This window comes from Hermetia illucens, chromosome 1 (genome assembly GCF_905115235.1).
Source record: "Hermetia illucens chromosome 1, iHerIll2.2.curated.20191125, whole genome shotgun sequence".
In the NCBI taxonomy this organism is placed as follows: domain Eukaryota; kingdom Metazoa; phylum Arthropoda; class Insecta; order Diptera; family Stratiomyidae; genus Hermetia; species Hermetia illucens.
This window is the reverse complement of record NC_051849.1, coordinates 49,284,832-49,303,085: the sequence shown is the minus strand read 5'-3', so window position 1 is coordinate 49,303,085 and position 18,254 is coordinate 49,284,832.

Below are 18,254 nucleotides of genomic sequence, written 5' to 3'. Positions count from 1 at the left end.
TTGTCACTTTACCAAGTTAGTTGAAATGCGCAAAGGTATCTGAAAATATTTCCACTATCTGCAGGTTTCAAGAATAAAAACGGTTTACCCAGTTTTTTTAAAATTATGGGGAGTCCCTTCTAAAATGAATAGAGCAACGTTAAAGGACTTTGAGGAAGCTCTTAATTCGATTGTGTCAACACATTTCGGAAATCTTCTTACAGTCGAACAACAAATTTTTGACGATTTCCTTGCTAGTATTAAACTGCACAAATCTGATAATTAATTAAAGCCTTAAAATGCGACCTGAACAATTTCTCACGAACACTCAGATCTCGCCTGAAGAAGTACTTACTACACTTCCAGTAATCTAGCCTGTCAGCCCTTAATTAATTCACTAGGTTGCCATTTGGTTAGGTAACATGCGTCATGCAGCGACTGACTATTGACGGGCCTGATAATGGCCTAATTTTGCAACAGTAGCATATTATTTCAACTGAAATAATTGTTGGTTGTAATAATTGCACCATCGTCCTCCATTATATGAGACCTTGGAAATGTGCCAAGCATTCTTCGGGAACCGCTGAAGTGACTTCTTGGAGGTTACATTCTCATTTCCGTTATTCATAAGTATTATGCAACCTATATGGATTTTTACGATTGCAAAGTCTTTTCGCGAATTGTGTGGATTACACTGGGGCCACAAATTTACATCGAATCGTAATATTTTTAAGATACATTCGAGGTGTGTCCAGTGCTGAGAATTCCTCAATGAAACCCAAGTAAAATTATTACGAACAAAATTTCATTATTGACCTCCTTAATGGTCTCACTGTGACTCTATAAAATGATTCTCTTAGTAATCCTCCGAAATCGACTCCATCAGCCCGTGGGGAGTAAAAGAAGGTATCGCGACTATAGAGTAGGTACAGAAATGTTGGAATACCCGTTTTCACCGGCACAATTAACCAGGAATAGGCCGGCGCGTGTCGTGGTTTAAGATGCAACCATTTTTGACGAATATGATTCGCATACGGAAAATACGTATCGCAGGTGCTACAAGACGTCAATATGGAGCTGTTAAGTCACTACGCGTTTAGAAGGAATCCATTCACGGCGAATGATGCCACGGATATCGAGGAAAACGATCGACATTGTTTTCAGCCAGAACTTACATGCATTCTCGATTTCATAGGCCCACACCCAACCCTTTTCCACCTATTTCAGATTTTGTTCACCGGTTTCGTGGTTACAATCAAATATGGAGGTTTCTCCAGTGACCACTTCACTCATCCAATCTTTGTCGTCGATTTGAATGCGGGGGTACGATTTTCAAAAGAACAAATTCGTTCCGCATGTCTTTTTGTTTATGCATAAGGAGGTTTGACACTATCTTTACATACATTTTTCGTATGTTCAAATTCTCATACAATATCTTATGAGCGATTTCTTTATTGATGTTTAATATGTCAGACAAAGTACGAACACATCCGTACTGGTTAGAAGAAATCAGCGTGGCAAGGTTCCCATCCCTCCTTGGAAAAACATGTGCACTTTCGACATGCTCACTCTTTTGCGCACCACGTCAGATGATTTCGGTAAAAATTGGACGACAACACGTTGCTTTTCGCACAACGTTACTAAAAAAGCTACTGTTGAAAAACATGCATACAACACCGCCTTAACCTGCAACTAGAAGATAGTCTCCTCTTTTCAGACGCATATTTACGAGTGACGCAGGGTTCCTAAGTAATAACTGAATTCCCGGAACTTGATATACGTATATCTTTGAAAAATAAATAAAAATTAGACGAGATCTACCACTAACCGCCAAGTTTTACATTCGTAAATTTTATCCTTTTTATTTTCACAAATAATAGATAGTATTAAAGCCTCTTTAGGAAATGCCCATTGTAGCCGATTGTAGTCAACTATTAGGTTACAGCTTTATCTCATTAACTCAGGGGTCTTATGATCCTTATGATAGCTTGAATTAGTTTAAAATAGTTCGGCTTTTCAAGCAGGAGGGTAGAAGTTGCTGTGGTGAAGGAGGGGCATTTTCCTCCCTTTAACTTTTAACGGTCTTCTTTAGTTTTGGGTCTAGTTTATGTGGGAATTGTTAAATGTATAGTGTTATTTTTTTTCAAATAATCTAAATATTTATTTGCTATATAGATTATGTCATTAGTCGACATAACTGCAAACTTTCATATCCTTCTAAAGGGATTACAGTATTTGGAGATATTATTTTCGTTTCTTAGTTATAATACTACCTCGTTTGAGCTGTTAGAAACCCCTGAATCGAACGAGGATGAAATTTGCAATGAAGGTCTAGCTGCGGCTCTTCTACCCACCATTAAAGCAAATGGTGATATCGCTGATGAAGATGCAGCCCTTGAAAACAATCCATCTATTGAATACCACTTCACATTCAGAGATTTGCGTAAGTGTCATTAACTATATGACGAAGACGATTTTACTGAAGAAACTGGCTCAAAACCAACGCTCACTTCTGATTTGATCCAGACAGGTATAGAGACATTGATATAAAGGTGATCTAGCACAAAAAAATATTATATTTGCTCCTAAAAGTTTATGTGGTAGAAAACCTCGAAAACAGATTATTTCCGCTTCGTTGCATTTACTGACGTTTAACTTCGCAGTCACCATATTAGTGTTCCATGAAAAGTTAGGTATTGGCAAAATGAGAGTAATGCATCCAACGAGCTTGTCTCTGTCAATAGAAAGACCTAAATTTGTTATCATCAACGGTGCAATAACCGGTATCCGATCTAGGCTTGCCTTAGTAAGGAATTCCAGACATTCCGATTTTGAGCCGAGATACACTAATTCGATATTGTTGTTTGGTTTTTGGCGTTTTGGTTGCCACCATATACTTCACCTGTCCTTCATTAATGTGTAGCCCCAGATCTCGCGCCATCTACTCGATCTGGATGATTGTAGACTGTACATCTCGGTTTGTTCTTGCCATAATATCAATATCGTCAGCATACGCCAGTAGTTGGGTGGCCTTCAAGGGGATGGTGTCTCCTGTACTGATATCTTCACCAAAAGATGGTGCATTACCGCACTGAGAAAATCTGATCTGTTGCTGATTTCCCTGTTTGTTGTGACTAGTTGTCAATCGTCAGGCATTGATTCGCTGTCCCATACCTTGAGAACAAGTTGATGAACCACTTGGTATAGTTGGTCGCCTCCATATTTAACCAATTCGGCTGTAATTCCATCGGTCCCTTGCGACTTATAGTTTTTAAGCCGATGGATTGCATGGACTGTTTCTTCCATGTTTGGTGGTTGAGGAGATCATTTGTTGACTCCTCCAGGACATCTGTTAGCTGCGATTATTGCGGAATCCGTTTCCCCTTTATAGGGGTTGTGTTGCGATAACAGTCGGTTTAATTTTTTGTCTGACTAAGAAACCTACTCCGAGGATCCACTGTAATATATGATGTATCTTGCAACGCTATTACATCAGCCTTATATTAGGACATTGTTTTTTGAATGTCAGTTTAAGAAAAAAATGGGATTAGCCTGTGGTGTCAAGGAGAAAAAAGTAGAATGACGATTAATTAATTTTTGAATTAAAAATATTAATATTGATAAGCTTAGAAATGAGATTTATTTTAAAAGCATTTTAAAGATTTTCTATTTAAATGTTCTTAATTAAATGTAAAAGAATTAACTTGAATATTGGCGGTTATTAAATGTGAAAGGATTAATATGAATATTGAGTTACTTTACCAAACATGGTAGAACTACAAGGGTATCGGCATTCGATCTGTACAGGGAGCGCACGTTCCATGAGAAAATGCGCAAATCCTTATTCCGTTTTCGTTGCCCGGTTCATCGTTATAAAGTCCATTCTGTCCAAGGCTCCTTTCGTGGCTTCGTAACATCAGTTTTCCATGTAGGGTTGTCAACCCTATCCAACCGCTAACCTGGAGGGCTAGTTGATACAATTTGTCCCCTTCATCCTTCTCTGTCTACAGTTTTTCATTAAGAAAGAACTTCCAACGATCATGACGTGAAGGTGGTGTTGGTTCAGCAGGCATTTCCCATGTTTTATGCTCCATAATCAATCATCATCTACGTTTCGTTCTGGGACTAATAGTACCCTTTGACCACGCCATTCTACATCATGAATTTAGATGTCTGTGATAATAAAGCTCGAATAAAGCATACTCTATATTTCTGAAAATCCCTTTGGTTAATGCGGAATAAAAGGTTCCGAGAATTAACTTCATATGCGAAATTACACACCATGGATTTGTAATCCTTTATGCAAAAGCAGGGTGCACGCATATACCTCTCCAATTGCCACACCCAGAACGGGTGCTCTTCTTTGGAATCTTTAGAATCACCCCCTCTCATTCTTTGGGAATTCCCAAGATTTTAGTTCGAGTGGAACTAGCAGATCTGCAAAAAATGCAGGTGCATCGATAAATAACACTGCCAGGAAACCGTCAAGCGCAGCGGCTTTACTTTGTTTGAGTGCATTGTTGTTCGAAATAATTTCTCTTCTCGTGGAGAAACAGTCCGTATTCGCATGCTACGGTGACTATCCATTTCATCCACAAGGGGAGGAACCCCACAATATGGATACGGCTAAAAACCTATGTGAAAGGATGTACCTCTGGAGTTGTTCATCATCGTAGATGAGAAGTCGACCGTGAGTGTCGAAAGATTTGCGACTACGTGCAAGCTTCTTCATGATACATTTCTGCAATCATTGTGTTCCCTGACCAGCACAATAACAAATTCCTTTTTGTCACGGTGTAGACTACGATGAACTTCTTGAGATTTGGCTCGTCATGGAAGATCTAGCGCGTCATGCGTCGCTCGCAGTGCTCAGCAGAGGCTTGAAGCCCTTCCGTTCTTTGATTGGCTTTCTCTATTCTGCAGCCAACCAAATGTTATCACGCCTCATTGGAACGTGGTCGACAACCAGCCTAGAATTCGAAAAATAGCGTTCTTGATGGCAGCTTAATCCTTACAATATTCTCAGGTTGGTTACTCAGTGTATCCGCTGTCCGGTCAGCAAAATAGCACTCCCACTGTCGTCACCTTTGGGAATCCTCTCCTGAACCTCGTGCTATTGCTCGTAGAGAGTATTATTTTGCACTATATTCCGATACTCCTTAACGTGGACTGGAATCGTGAAGGTCTGTCGGAAATCAGCTCCCAGGTGAAAAGAGCGTATCTTACCGTAGTCGGCAGAAGCAACCTCAGACCGGATTCACAGCTGCTATGAGTGATATATAATCGAAGTTACTCAGAAATATGGCAAGTACGATATCTTGCAATAATCACCTGGCATCAGATTCAAAGACATCTGACAAGTCTAAGGCATCTGGCAATAATCACATGATAGCTACCTGACAGTAATTATTCAGCAACAAAGGTTTCTTTTGTTGTTTAAGTAGTTAAGAAATGCAGGAGAGACGACAAGTTTGAAGAGCGGATGGTGGACCCAATATAAGTAGTTAAGAGTGTACTGAAGAAGGTCATAACTGGCACCCGAAATGCGCGTAAGCAGGAAATAAATTTATCACTGTCTTTGGAAAAAAACAATATAAACGGTTTTATTATTTTGGCTTCAAGGAGCTGGATAAAATATGAGCGCACGTTCAAGCTCAGTTTCGCCATTTCCTTAGATCTTTGGGGTAGCTCTGGCCATTTACTCAACTTTTGAGAGCTTGGTGGGTCAGTACACAATCCATTAAGTCTTTATAAGTATTGTGGGGGTCACCTTAAAAATACGCCAAAGTTTGAAATTTTAACCATATCACTTATGGGACAACATATATTCTGCACCGTTTCGACGAAAATCGATGCTGGCATTCGTTAAGAAACTGACATCTACTTATATACTCTAATGTCTATTGTGGTTGGGACTTTTATTTACCTTTACTGGGGGATACCGCACAGTACAATGACACCACACCACGGAAGAACTTGCATGTGGTCACAAATCTTTCGCTGCTCATATGAGAGACGTTGAAGGTCGACCCCCCATCCACGAGACAAGCAGCTGAAGAAATGGAGCAAACAATGCACCGCGGTTCTTAATCACATCACATCCAATGTAGTTCCTCAGAGTTATTTATTGCCGGACCTGTAGCCTCTGCGGCTTTTCTACTTTCACTTATACAAAAATCTTCGTAACCTGAGGCCTTTCCTAAAGAGTGGAAGAAGGGGATGATCATTAAGATTCGAAAGGAGAGCACTAACAACGACAATTGGAGGGTTATCTGGGTGCATTCTACTGTCGCAAAGACAATCATCATCATCAACGGCACAACAGCCGGTATCCGGTCTAGGCGTGCCTTAATAACAAACCCCAGACATCCCAGTTTTGCGCCGAGGTCCACCAGTTCGATATCACTAAAAGCTACGTGGCGTCCTGGCCTACGCCACCGTTCCATCTCGTTCCATCTCTACCTTTCTCTCTTCTTCTTTCTATAGATATTGCCCTTATAGATTTTTCCGGTGGGATCATCCTCATCACAACGGATTAAGTGATCCGCCCACTGCAACGAACGCAGCGAAGAGTTCGCAATTTTGCTTGCTAAGAACCCAAGTCTCCGAGGAATACATGAAGACTGGCAATATCATTGTCTTGTACAGTAAGAGCTTTGACCCTATGGTGAAATGTTTCAAGCGGAACAGTTTTTGTAAGCTGAAATAGGCTCTGTTTGCAGCTAACAACCGTGCGCGGATTTCATCGTCGTAGCTGCTATCGATTGTGATTTTCGACCCTAGACACGATAAGTTATCAACGGTCTCAAAGTTGTAGCCACCTCTCTTTATTCTTCCCGTTTGACCAGTGCGGTTTGATGTTGTTTGTTGGTTGGTTTTTGGTGCTGACGTTGCCACCGTCTATTTTGACTTGCCTTGATTGATGTGCAGAAATAGAGCTCGTGTCGCCTGCTCGATCTGGATGAAGGCAATTTGTACATCTCGGGTCATTCTTCCCATGATATCGATATCGTCAACATAGACTAGTAGTTGGGTGGACTTCAAGAGTATCGTAGCCCTCGCATTTATCTCAGTCTCACGAGTCACTTTTCCCAGGGCTAGGTTGAAGAGGGCACATGATGGGGCATCCCTTTGTCATAGACCGTTATTGATGTCGAATGGTCTGGAGAGTGAGCCGGCTGTTTTTGTGTTGCCTTGTACATTGCTCAGGGTCAGCCTAGTGAGTCTTATCAGTTTCGTCGGGATACCGAATTCTCCCTTAGCCGTGTTCAGTTTTATCCTGGCAAGCGCAGAATGCATAGCCGTTCGCTTATGTTTTCAAAGCCGATAAAGAAGAACAGGTTTCATTTTTTGGCTGACTAAGAAACCTACTCCGAGCACATGGTTTACTTAATGGACACTTTATTATATGGTTTAGTGACTCACCTCCAGGAAACCGGTCCCTGCCCAACGCGTCTCCTGCAACGCTGATACATCGGCCCTATATTGGGACCGGGTATCGGCTAGCTGCTTGGCACCTATATCTCTATACAGGGAGCCCACGTTCCATGAGAAAATGCGCAAATCGTTATTTGTCGTTGTATTATCGATCCAGTCCGAGGCTACTGTTGTGGCTTCGTAATAGGTTGTTTTCCGTGTAGAGTTGTCAGCTCTACCCAACCCCCAATCTGGAGCAAAGATAATAATAAAATCCTGGAAGGCGTCAAGCATCCCCGTTTCGGTTTTGGACACCCTTCGCCACGTCAACACCCTTCGGATCATGTTGAAATAGTGCGCGGAGGTTAGATCTTCGCTTCTCCTGCTAGTCATTTATTTCGAGAAAGCTTTCGATGGAGTGAATATATCTGGAGTTCTCTACGCAGGAGTTGCATTCCGTAGAAACTAATAATTGTTATCAAAAACACATATGATGGCGCAAAGCGAGCTAAAATCGGAAGATTTTCAGGTCCAAAGAGGACTTCGCCAGTTTTGCATCTTGACGTCCATATTCATTCTTCTTGTTAACGGTGATGTTCTTCATGCTGCCTTGTATGGAGGATGTGGAGGAATTGAAGGGGCTATGATATCCTTCCTTAAACACTTCAACTGGGTTGATAACATCGCTCTGCTCTCTCGCCAAGTCATGGTCCTTGGCCAAGTGACTTTGGATTTGAAAAGAGGGGGACGTAGAGTTGGATTGAAGATAAACACCAATAAAATCCAATTTCTGAGTCGGACGGATTCAACGCATTCTCCCTAACCGCATTAATGGGCAGAGTGTCAGTGGCGTGGATTTCCATGTATATGAAGCACGGTTTCTGCCGAACTGGGCTTTCGCTGCTTTATCTAAAATCTGGAAATGCAATTAACGAAATACCAACTTCAAGTTGTTCTTTCTGTATAGCTTTATTAGAGCACCATATGGAAAGTGAACCCCATTGTTACTCAAAAACTCAGTGCCGTCCTGAACACCTCTCTGCGTCGTATCAACAGAGCATTCTGGGCTCAAATAAAGAACTTGGTCTACGCACAGGGCCTATCACCCTGGTGATGTTGTTGGAAGGTGGAAGTGGGTAGATCACACATTAAGGAGGGGCGACAATTGTATTGCTTGCTATGCCAGGCAGTGAAATCCTCTCTCCCGAGATGGCTGATGGGTGAACCGCCCCAAGAGCATTTGGCGCAGTAGAAGAGGAATGCGGGTGCCTCGGATAATTCTGGGGGGTAGGTGCGGTTGTCGTGCTAAACCCCACAAAGGGTGAACAGAAACCGTATATGTTTTATTTACTATGAACTAAACAAACCATTTTTTATCGGGTGTTTACCACTGAGATAAGTAAGCATTTATGTTTGCTCAACTAAGTTAACTAAAGTCCATGACATGCTATTCAATACAAATTGTTAGCATATCGTAGTCTTTGGTCAAAATAAAGATTGACAATTGTGAACTAACCAAGTGTTGGGAAGACCGCTTGACCGGGTACGCAAAGCAGTCAGACAGATGATAGAAACCTTTTATCCTTTGCTAATATTGTATTTGTTTTTAAATATAAAATATATTTGGAATGCTGCAATTATTTTTATTTCAACGAAGAATGAAATGACAAGCGATTGTAGTGTGTGGTGCTGGTGCCAACTACTAAATGTTTGTCAAGAGGTGGTTTAGCTTTTATTCAGCCATGGTTCTAAAATTTCTTTGGTGATAGAAAAATCGAAAATTCAAGCTGGTAATCTTCTACTTAGCGAAATTTTGAAGAAGCGTGAAGTAACTGTAAGAAGTTTTTAGTATCTGAAAGAAGAACATTACTGATTCCATTCAGCGGAAAATTCAAGAAAAATATGGTTACTGTGAAAAGCGAACTTGTATTAATGCGAATGAAGAAGCTCTTCAGAGTTATTGTCCTCATTGACGCCCCCATAAATATTGCAATATCCTTTCGAAGGGAAAGCGGCGCTTCATACCAGTTGAATGTGTACAACGCATTAGTTATTCCGTCGCTCTGAAAATAAAAGTGTAGAGAATTTTCCGTATTTTTCAAGTATTTTCATAATTGGAGGATTATGAGGGATTTTCGATTTCTGGATCTGAGTAACACTTACCTTAACCGAAATTTCATCAGCATGCCAATAATAGATCCACAGCGTTCCCAGAGTTATAAAACTCCACATAACGTATAGACCATCTCCAACCATGGGGTCCTAAAGAGGAGAACAGAATATTAAAACTTAGCTTTACTCGTATTTACCATAATATCTTTACTTTTGCCATGATATGTAGTTGCATACACAGTAAAGCACTTATCGTCGAAGATTCAATAAAAACAGTTATACCTGAAACGTATTCGTAATTGCTGGCGAACCTATAAAGAAAATACTGTCCTATAAAGTGGTTATATAATTTCATCATATAGGCTACGATTTAATTTCGGTGAGATCCTCCACGCAACTGACAAGGGCACACTTCAAATATGTAGGACGAGATGAGGCAAGTTGGTGGTGTGTGTTAGGCTGTGCATTCTTCGATAAATTATCTGCATATTCCTGTAAAAGGAAAGTCAAAGGAGTTAATCTTTTGCGATCCCCTTTAGACTGATTTCGTGAGATCATGCAATTGGTTTCTTCCCCTCAAGTGAATGCATATAAATATCTAAAGAGAGTAATCAACATTACTCACCGACATATTTTCAATCCTATATTTTACCACATCTAAGCGAAAAGAAATATATCGCATTATCGCTGCATTGAATGTTGGCCAAGTGAATAAAGAAGATCCCCCAACGAGTACCATATAATAGGGTAAAATGAAGGTGAAAAAGAAGCTTTCACTCAAGCTTCCTGTGCAGTACAACACGAATAAATGGTTCATTCCTTTCGCTTTTGTCGAATTTCCCCCCTTCGGAAAATAAAGAATTATTCTTGAAATAGAGTTCGATTCATGAAGGAAGGAAGGATATGTTCTAAAGTCACATTTTATTTTCACATACCTGTCGTTGTAGTGTCCACTCCTGTGAGTGGTTTATAATGAAAAACACTCCTTCAATGGAAATCAGTAGCATTGCCAGTACGAGTGGAGCCATAATTGTGTAATTCATGGTGGTGATATATTTTGTGTAGCTGTCGTATATTCGGTTCTCCTTTGATAAACTTGTTGCCAGAACCTTTTTTAATCCATTTTTAGCACCAGTCAGTATTTGATTGTATCCTTCGGATGAAAAAATAGTAATCAATTATCTGCGAAGGAATACACATGATTTATAAGAACTAAAAGTCCACAAAATAACTCGGCCATGTTATTTACATTTGCTGGTCAGCAACTGTACTATCCCCAGTAAAACAAAAATAAAACGCTGAAATCAGGGAAAGAGATAAATAAAGTATAGTTGAAGTTACTCCACTATATTACAACAAATCCTACCTTATATCTTTTAGTGATAGGTCCCGATGCAGGCCGACCAAGCAAATGCATCCAATTGGAAAAACGCTAGAGAGTTCACCTTAAATAATGCGGCTAAATAATCCCCGGTCCTGTCGAGAAATGGGCAAGGGTTTTTGACACATGGATGGCATCAGAATCTAGGTAAATTAGTTCAAGCAAATCAAATATGTGTTTGAATGCACCCTGACCGGAAAGATCGAGGGACTCGCAAGAACGCTTCTGAAAAGGCGCATTAATATCTGCGCTCTGCAAGAAATCCGATGGTCTAGTGCCAAAAGCTACGACATACAATGAGAATGCTGTAAACTTCTCTATTTTGGCAGCCAAAACTGTCAATACGGTCTTGGCATTGCCATCTTAGAGGGTTTCCCTGATAGTTGATAAAGCTCATCATCGTATCGGCTAATCGTACTATTCACTTCTTCACCGCATACGCACCACAGGCCTGCCAACTTCTCGATGCAAAGACCTGTACCATACCTGCTGATGACTATATTATCATTGCAGGTGACTTTAATGGTCATATGAGTAAAAGGCAGACGGCAGCAGGTGCCATAGGGAAAGGGGTATGAAAGGCGAGGTAAAGAGCGTATAGTCGATTTTGCGAGCACCCATTACCGTGTACTTATGAATACATAGCCCATCAAATGATTGTCTCATCTTTCTACATTTTACAGTGGGAACGCAAATCGACTATATTCTCATAAGACACCGATATTTAACTATCGTCACTGATTGCAAAGCCGTTGACCCGGCGCGTGGAGCCGTAAGTTTCCGGACCAGAGTGCCGCGACCGAGAGGGAAGATCCACGACGGATCACAGTCCCGATCATTGCTCTTCTGCCTCAGATGATTATTGAGGCGTGGGTCTTGAGGTTTCCCCCATCCTTAACATCCTCGGGCCTTTATGTAGCGGATATCCCTAATAAGGTTTTGCGTGGTCAAGGAGAAAGAAAAAGGAAGGAAGTCCTCAAATTAAAAAAAAATTAGCTCAAATTCGTGGTATCCTGTATTATAAATTAAGTATAAACGGAAACAAATTGGGAGGAAAATAATTAGGAATGAAGAATTAAATTTTATATATAAAAAATATAAATCATAAAATAAAATGCTTCGAGAAGAATAAAAATAAACAACAAGTCGGGAAACCGGAAGCTGGACGCTTCAGGTACGAAAGGTTTTGTGCATTTCTTAGTATGTAGCACGTAATATATGCATATACAATATTATGTGAGAATATCTACTTTCGGATGATATTGACATTTATAGCCTTGAATTTGCAAAGAAGCGACAACTTTGACGTATTATAACTTTGTTAGCAATAGTGCGATTTCCATCAAACTTGGTAACATCATGCTCTACGTTACACCCTATATTGTTGCGAAATTTCGTGGTCCTAGCATGAATTTAAGGGGGAGTTTGCAGCGAATTACTAAAAATTATAGTAATATACTATTATTAACTTTATTTGTGCAGATATCAGTGTGGGAGGTATTTTGAAGCCCAGGCACCATATAGTGGCAGCCTCCTGATTTTTTTCAGATTTTTCGGTTGGGTAGTTTCTGATAATGGCCCCCGTAAAGGAATGGTCACTTTCAACCCCCCGCACTCCCCACCTTTCCAACAAATGTCAAAACTAAGACCGTTTTCGAAAAGTACTAACTGAGACCTTTAATTTGATACCCCACATGACTATATTTGATGAAAAAAAAAATTACACCCCCCTTTTGCATGTATGGGGACCCCCCCTTAAATTCGACGTAAGAGGATGTAACTCACTGTATGCGTGAGCGTTCACAGTTCCCACCTTTTTACCAAATTTGGTGTCAATCGCTATAACCGTTTCCGAGAAAAATGCGTGTGACGGACAGACAGACAGACAGACAGACAGACAGACGGACAGACAGACAGACAGACAGACAGACAGACGGTAAACCGATTTTAATAAGGTTTTGTGTTTACACAAAACCTTAAAAAAAGATCAGTTCATATATTTCGGAATGTAGGGTTAACGGTTGATCTGGTTGAGGTGAGTGAAAATGCATTTTGCATGAAAATTAGCTGGACCAGGCTCGGCTGATCGATGAACAGCGGAACATCCGAACTGGGAGAGTAGACGTGTAGCTAAAGTGAAGTAGTCCAAGGAGTTCTGTTTGTGTTTTCAGATCAAAATGACTTAAGTTCAGAAAAGACGGTGGATGGATGGATGGATGCAGATACATGCAGATGTGGCAGGATCCAATCTCAGCTGACTAAATTCCGTGCAGTTGATGAGGTAGCAGTTTCATAGAAATCCACCTGTGTCTTACATTTTTGACGAAGTAAGCGCAGCGACATCTCAGAATTGAGTGGAAGTTTTCAAATTGGTAAGAGAAGACTAGCAAAAGAGAATAATATTCAGGTGGACGATTCTGTTAGAACAACAATTTGTGGAGTTAAATTTGACGAAGGTAATTATAGTGTTTTATACGCTGGCTTAATTGAAGGGAAAGTATCGGTGTATGATTAAAGGGAGAGTCGAAGGATTCAGACGTTTCAAGACGAATTTGATGCTGAACCAATATCAATCAGATGTTTCAATACCATTTCAAATAGACGAACCTCATGCGCTGGATCCGAACGAGTGATTAATGAAGCGTTTCTACTATTTTTGGAGACATGTCAGACCAAAAACCAAGTGGTTATTGCATAAGTCAGAAAGAAACATTAAGTTTCATTCAACAAATCCATATTCGTTGCGTTAGTGAATGTCTTTGATATCCCTAAGTACAGTGATTATATAAACTTTGGATAATATTTGGTTGTAGTATTGTATTTGGGAAATTATTTAAAAACAAAAAACATATGTGATCGCGGTCTGGGTGAGGTTTTTTTATTCTTTCTGGGTGTTTTATTCATTTACTTTGTTTTCTTTAATGTGCGCATTTGCTTTCATTGTATTTTTGTCATTTTGTCTTTTTTAATATTTTCTTTCCTTTCTTTCTCTTTTCTTCTCTTCATATTAGTCAGTTTATATTGTTTTTCATTTATTTTATTTTGTTCTATTACTTTTCTTTGACTGATTGAACTGTATGACTCGTTTATTATTGATTGAATGAATAAAGGTTTTAGCATGAATTTGGAAAAGTACTCAATTCAATTTAAGGACTCTCTTCCACCCTCCTCTTCCTTAACGGCAAAGCTCATATTGAGGGACATCCTCCAATATCACGGCCTCAGGATGTCGATGTAGGGTGGGAACCTCTGAGCCCACATTTCACAGAACATTTGAGGCAGGGGAGACATTGATCGAGGATGCGATCCGTCGTGAATCCTCCTTTTCAGTCGCGGTACTCGGGTTCGGAGTTGTATGACTCCACACGCGCGGTCGACGGCCCTTTTTTGTATTTTTATTTTCAGGTTTAGCTCGCGAATTCTCGTATTTTTGGTTTATCTCAAGGATCCGGTGCGGACCCACGTACTGTAAAGGACATGTCAATTTTGTGCAATGACACGTGAGGGGTCGAAGTGCTCAAAGGACTTCCCCACATTCCCGAGCCTGGCAAGAACAGAGGGATGGGAGCATCTATAGAAGGAGCACTCCGATGCGTCAAAATTTACGGGCGGACCTTCACCGTCAATTTCATCATTTTTTTAAGCTTTTGCGATAGCTCCTCCTTTTGGTGTTTTCCGGCCGCTCAGGATGGTCTTTTGACTACCGAAATCATTTATTTGTCATGACGAAGTTGAATCTGACTGGCAAGAAAGTACCACAGTTCCGACGTCCGGTCCGGTTGCTGTCTCATTCCAGGAAGAGTTTTGAACACATTCTTGACAACCGTGTTCGCGACATAGTTCAAATAAACATGAATTAAATCTGGGTTTGTTATAGACTGCGGGGCTACTAACACAATACACACTGCGCGGTTACTGATGGAGAAGTATATCCTTCTTTACATTGCTTTTTCTTATCTGGAGAAAGCGTTTGATCGTGTACCACACGAATTCATCTGGTATGCTCTAGTGTTATGAAAACTGTGTGCTTGGTTAAATTGCTCTAACATGATCCGGAAAATATTCGAAGTGTATGCGGGTGTATCAAAATCAATTCCTATCTATGTCAGCGTTCTTCAAGGACGCGCTCCTCGACACCGTCACACGAAATATCTATATCCATCTACTTTATATCGGCGATGTCTTCCTAGTGTCTCATAGTCAAGCTGATCCCGATCAACTTGTTCCAAAATGGAATGATCGCCTTATACAACACGGTTTCAGATTGAATCCGAAAAAACTGAATTTTTCAGGACCGGTTCCAATGAAACAGGCAGTGGCAGTGACCGTAGGCCAGATTCCTCTCTATATCATGAAAGGGTTGCAGCATAGTATACACTGCTACACCTTGATAACGCTTCTATAAAACTCCCCTGCTGGAAACAAGTGCTTACCATGAAAATTTGATCTGCAATCAAGTTAAAAATTAGTGGACGAATGAGAGCTTGAAATTTCAGAATGTCCAGCGGACCGATGTGTGGACTTGGAACTTTAATTCTAAATACCATATGAACTTACTTTCCCGGTAGTAGTAGAATGCAACGACCCTAGTGAACACGTTGACATAAGTTATGCTGGCACACAAGGCGGGACTTAGCTTTTCCAAATCAGTCGAATGAAGCCAAATACTGCGAGCCTGTTAGTAGAAGAAAAATTCTAAAGTGTTGTAGTTGTTAAAAAAATATAAAAATATTATAAAAGGAGGCGAATAATGAATTATTCCAAACCACCATTAACCTTGCATGCAGTATTTTGGAAAATTGTTACCAATCTCAATTTTAACGTCTCATCCTGCCTTTTTGGTATTTTGATATAAAGATAAAATTAAGTGTAACATTTATGACTAAAACGACGACTCTAATTGAGGACACGAGATCGAGAGGCTGAAGTACAACCGCCTCAGCTACCGGATTTAAATATCGATCCGAAATATAAACCAAAATTCGCAAACATATAATTCAAATACTGTTATTTTTGTATTTGTTTTTATAGGCATGTCAGAAGATTTGCTGTTGGCAAAAACGAATTCCTCGATTGATTTATAATGAAAATTCCAGGATGTGCTTCATTATGTCATTTGAACTTCATGGCTATAGGAATTTATCAAATAATTTGCGATGGTGGAGGGCAGGAGACTCCGACGCAGAGACTTCTTCTATGTTGTCCAATAGACTGCTGAAGGGGCTTTGTAATCTTCTTAAATTCAATGTGAATCTGGTCCAGAGATAGGGATCTAGAATAGATTCCTGGATGCCACCAAAAGTTATTTGGTTTCTTCCTGGGCAATCACCTGTCTCAAATGTACAACTTTCGAATAAGTCTACTATATCTTTGGTAAATATTCAGAAACTTCAAAAGTGTGTCGTGTTTACATGTGGCATAACTCTACCTGAGGCTATTGAATGCCTCGTCTCGAAATGTAGTTTTCACGTTGAGATTCTTCCACATTAGTCACTACATCTTCAAGCCATGTTTCCAGATTATTAGGCGATGACGACTTTACGGTTTCTTACTAGGGCAGAGGCAAATCATCAGACGTTTTCCAGGTTTCCGTGCTGATTTTCGAATCTTCAATAGCTTGGCGCTGTGCAGCACAGCTATATCTAGCGAACAGAGGGATCTACCTAGAGATAGGTGGGTGACATCTCTCCTGCCTTTACCGAATAAAAAATGTTCATTTTTTTATGTTAATTATCAGTTTATTTTAAATCTGAATGTTACCTCGAATCAAAAATGGAAAATTGAAAAACAAGCTCCGTGGTCGATATTACTTGGGACCGAGTCTCGCCCGGCTACAGCACTCAGCCACCAACTAAAACCATGAGTTTTATCAAGAAAACGCCGCAGAGGCTGACTGATGGATGTTAAAAGGGACACGATGCTTATTCTTTCTCCCAGTGACATCTGCCCTCTTAAAGAAACGCAGCCTGTATAAGGAGACCGTCTTGGGGTTGTCCTATGCGTCCAGTTCGAACGAGCAATCTCTCCGCTGGAGGACTTTATGGTGGAGGCGGCTCCAAGTTGGCAATGGCCTCTCGTAGCAGACGTAACAATTCAGTCTCTCCAAGATCGCCTCTCTTGTCGAGGACCAGGTCGCTGTTGAACCGTAAGTTTTTTCCGTGCACAAATCAGCAGGGTTGTCAGTAAACTTTTCGTACGAAATACAAGCAAAACGAAAGGCAAGACCCGAGCTCAAGGCGCTGGAATAGTGGTCTTCAGCTTCCGATGCTAATATTCCCACCCCTTGGGCTGCGAATGTTATTCACTTGCCCGATGGCATTTGAAATCGAGGAGCTTATGGAGCTCGCAGAAGATAACAGATTCAAATTGCATTCCTTGGTATACAACTATTACTGAGACATCAAAGCCTGAAATCCACTCTCGACAAAGTGCTTCAGCACATGATAGTGTTGTAATGTCATTCAGAGATACTGCTTTGGGCCACCGTGTAAACCGATCATGGGGCAATACTTGTATCCATGCGAGTCTTGCAAAGGGCCTACAATGCCGAGATGTATGGTGTGGAAGCTTAGTTGTCCGAAACTACTTATACTACTTCCTCCCTAGTGACTTCACACTTCTGGCATGCGATGCATTCTCGGGCCCAAGAATTAACGTCCTTGTTCATCAATGGCCACAAATATTTGTTAGCAACTAGCCAGTTTGCTGTCCGAATGCTGAGGTTCATAAGATCACGTTCTGGGAGAAATATAATCTAATAATAAGGTTAGCATTGGTCATTAGACGTTGGCACCAGATTGAGTGAAGATGACCAACAACTGTTGGAAGGTCCCCTTGCTTAAGGAGCTGTTCAAATTCTTTCCCCGCAACAGCGAACCTCTGAGGTGGTAAAGTACGCATCTTTGAGAAGTTTTGGGAGCCAGTATTGATGTGGTGCTGAATATAATGCTTAATTGGCGGAGATATACTACATTCGGTAGTAATATTCCGGGATTTTTGGATGAGTGCGCGTTTGGGAGATCGGCAAGGTCCTTAAAAATAATGCCAGGCTGAAACTATCCCCGAGGACCTAAGAGAGGTTGTGGAGTTAATCAGGGACCTATGCTGCATGTCCACCAGCAGCTCGTAGTGACACTAAAAGTCTACGCTCAATATTGGGATACTGATGTCCGCTAAAATGAAGCGCCATGAAAAATGCCTATGTAAAGTAAGACTCACGTCTACTTGCTTGTAGTCGTAAGTGTTTATAGACGTGGAGTTAATTTTAAGTGTTTGGGAATTAAATTTTTGGATTTGGTAGTAGGAAAGGGACCAAGACTTCCGCATCTGTGTCCACTAGAAAATTGCGCCAGCTAAGGGGATGTTA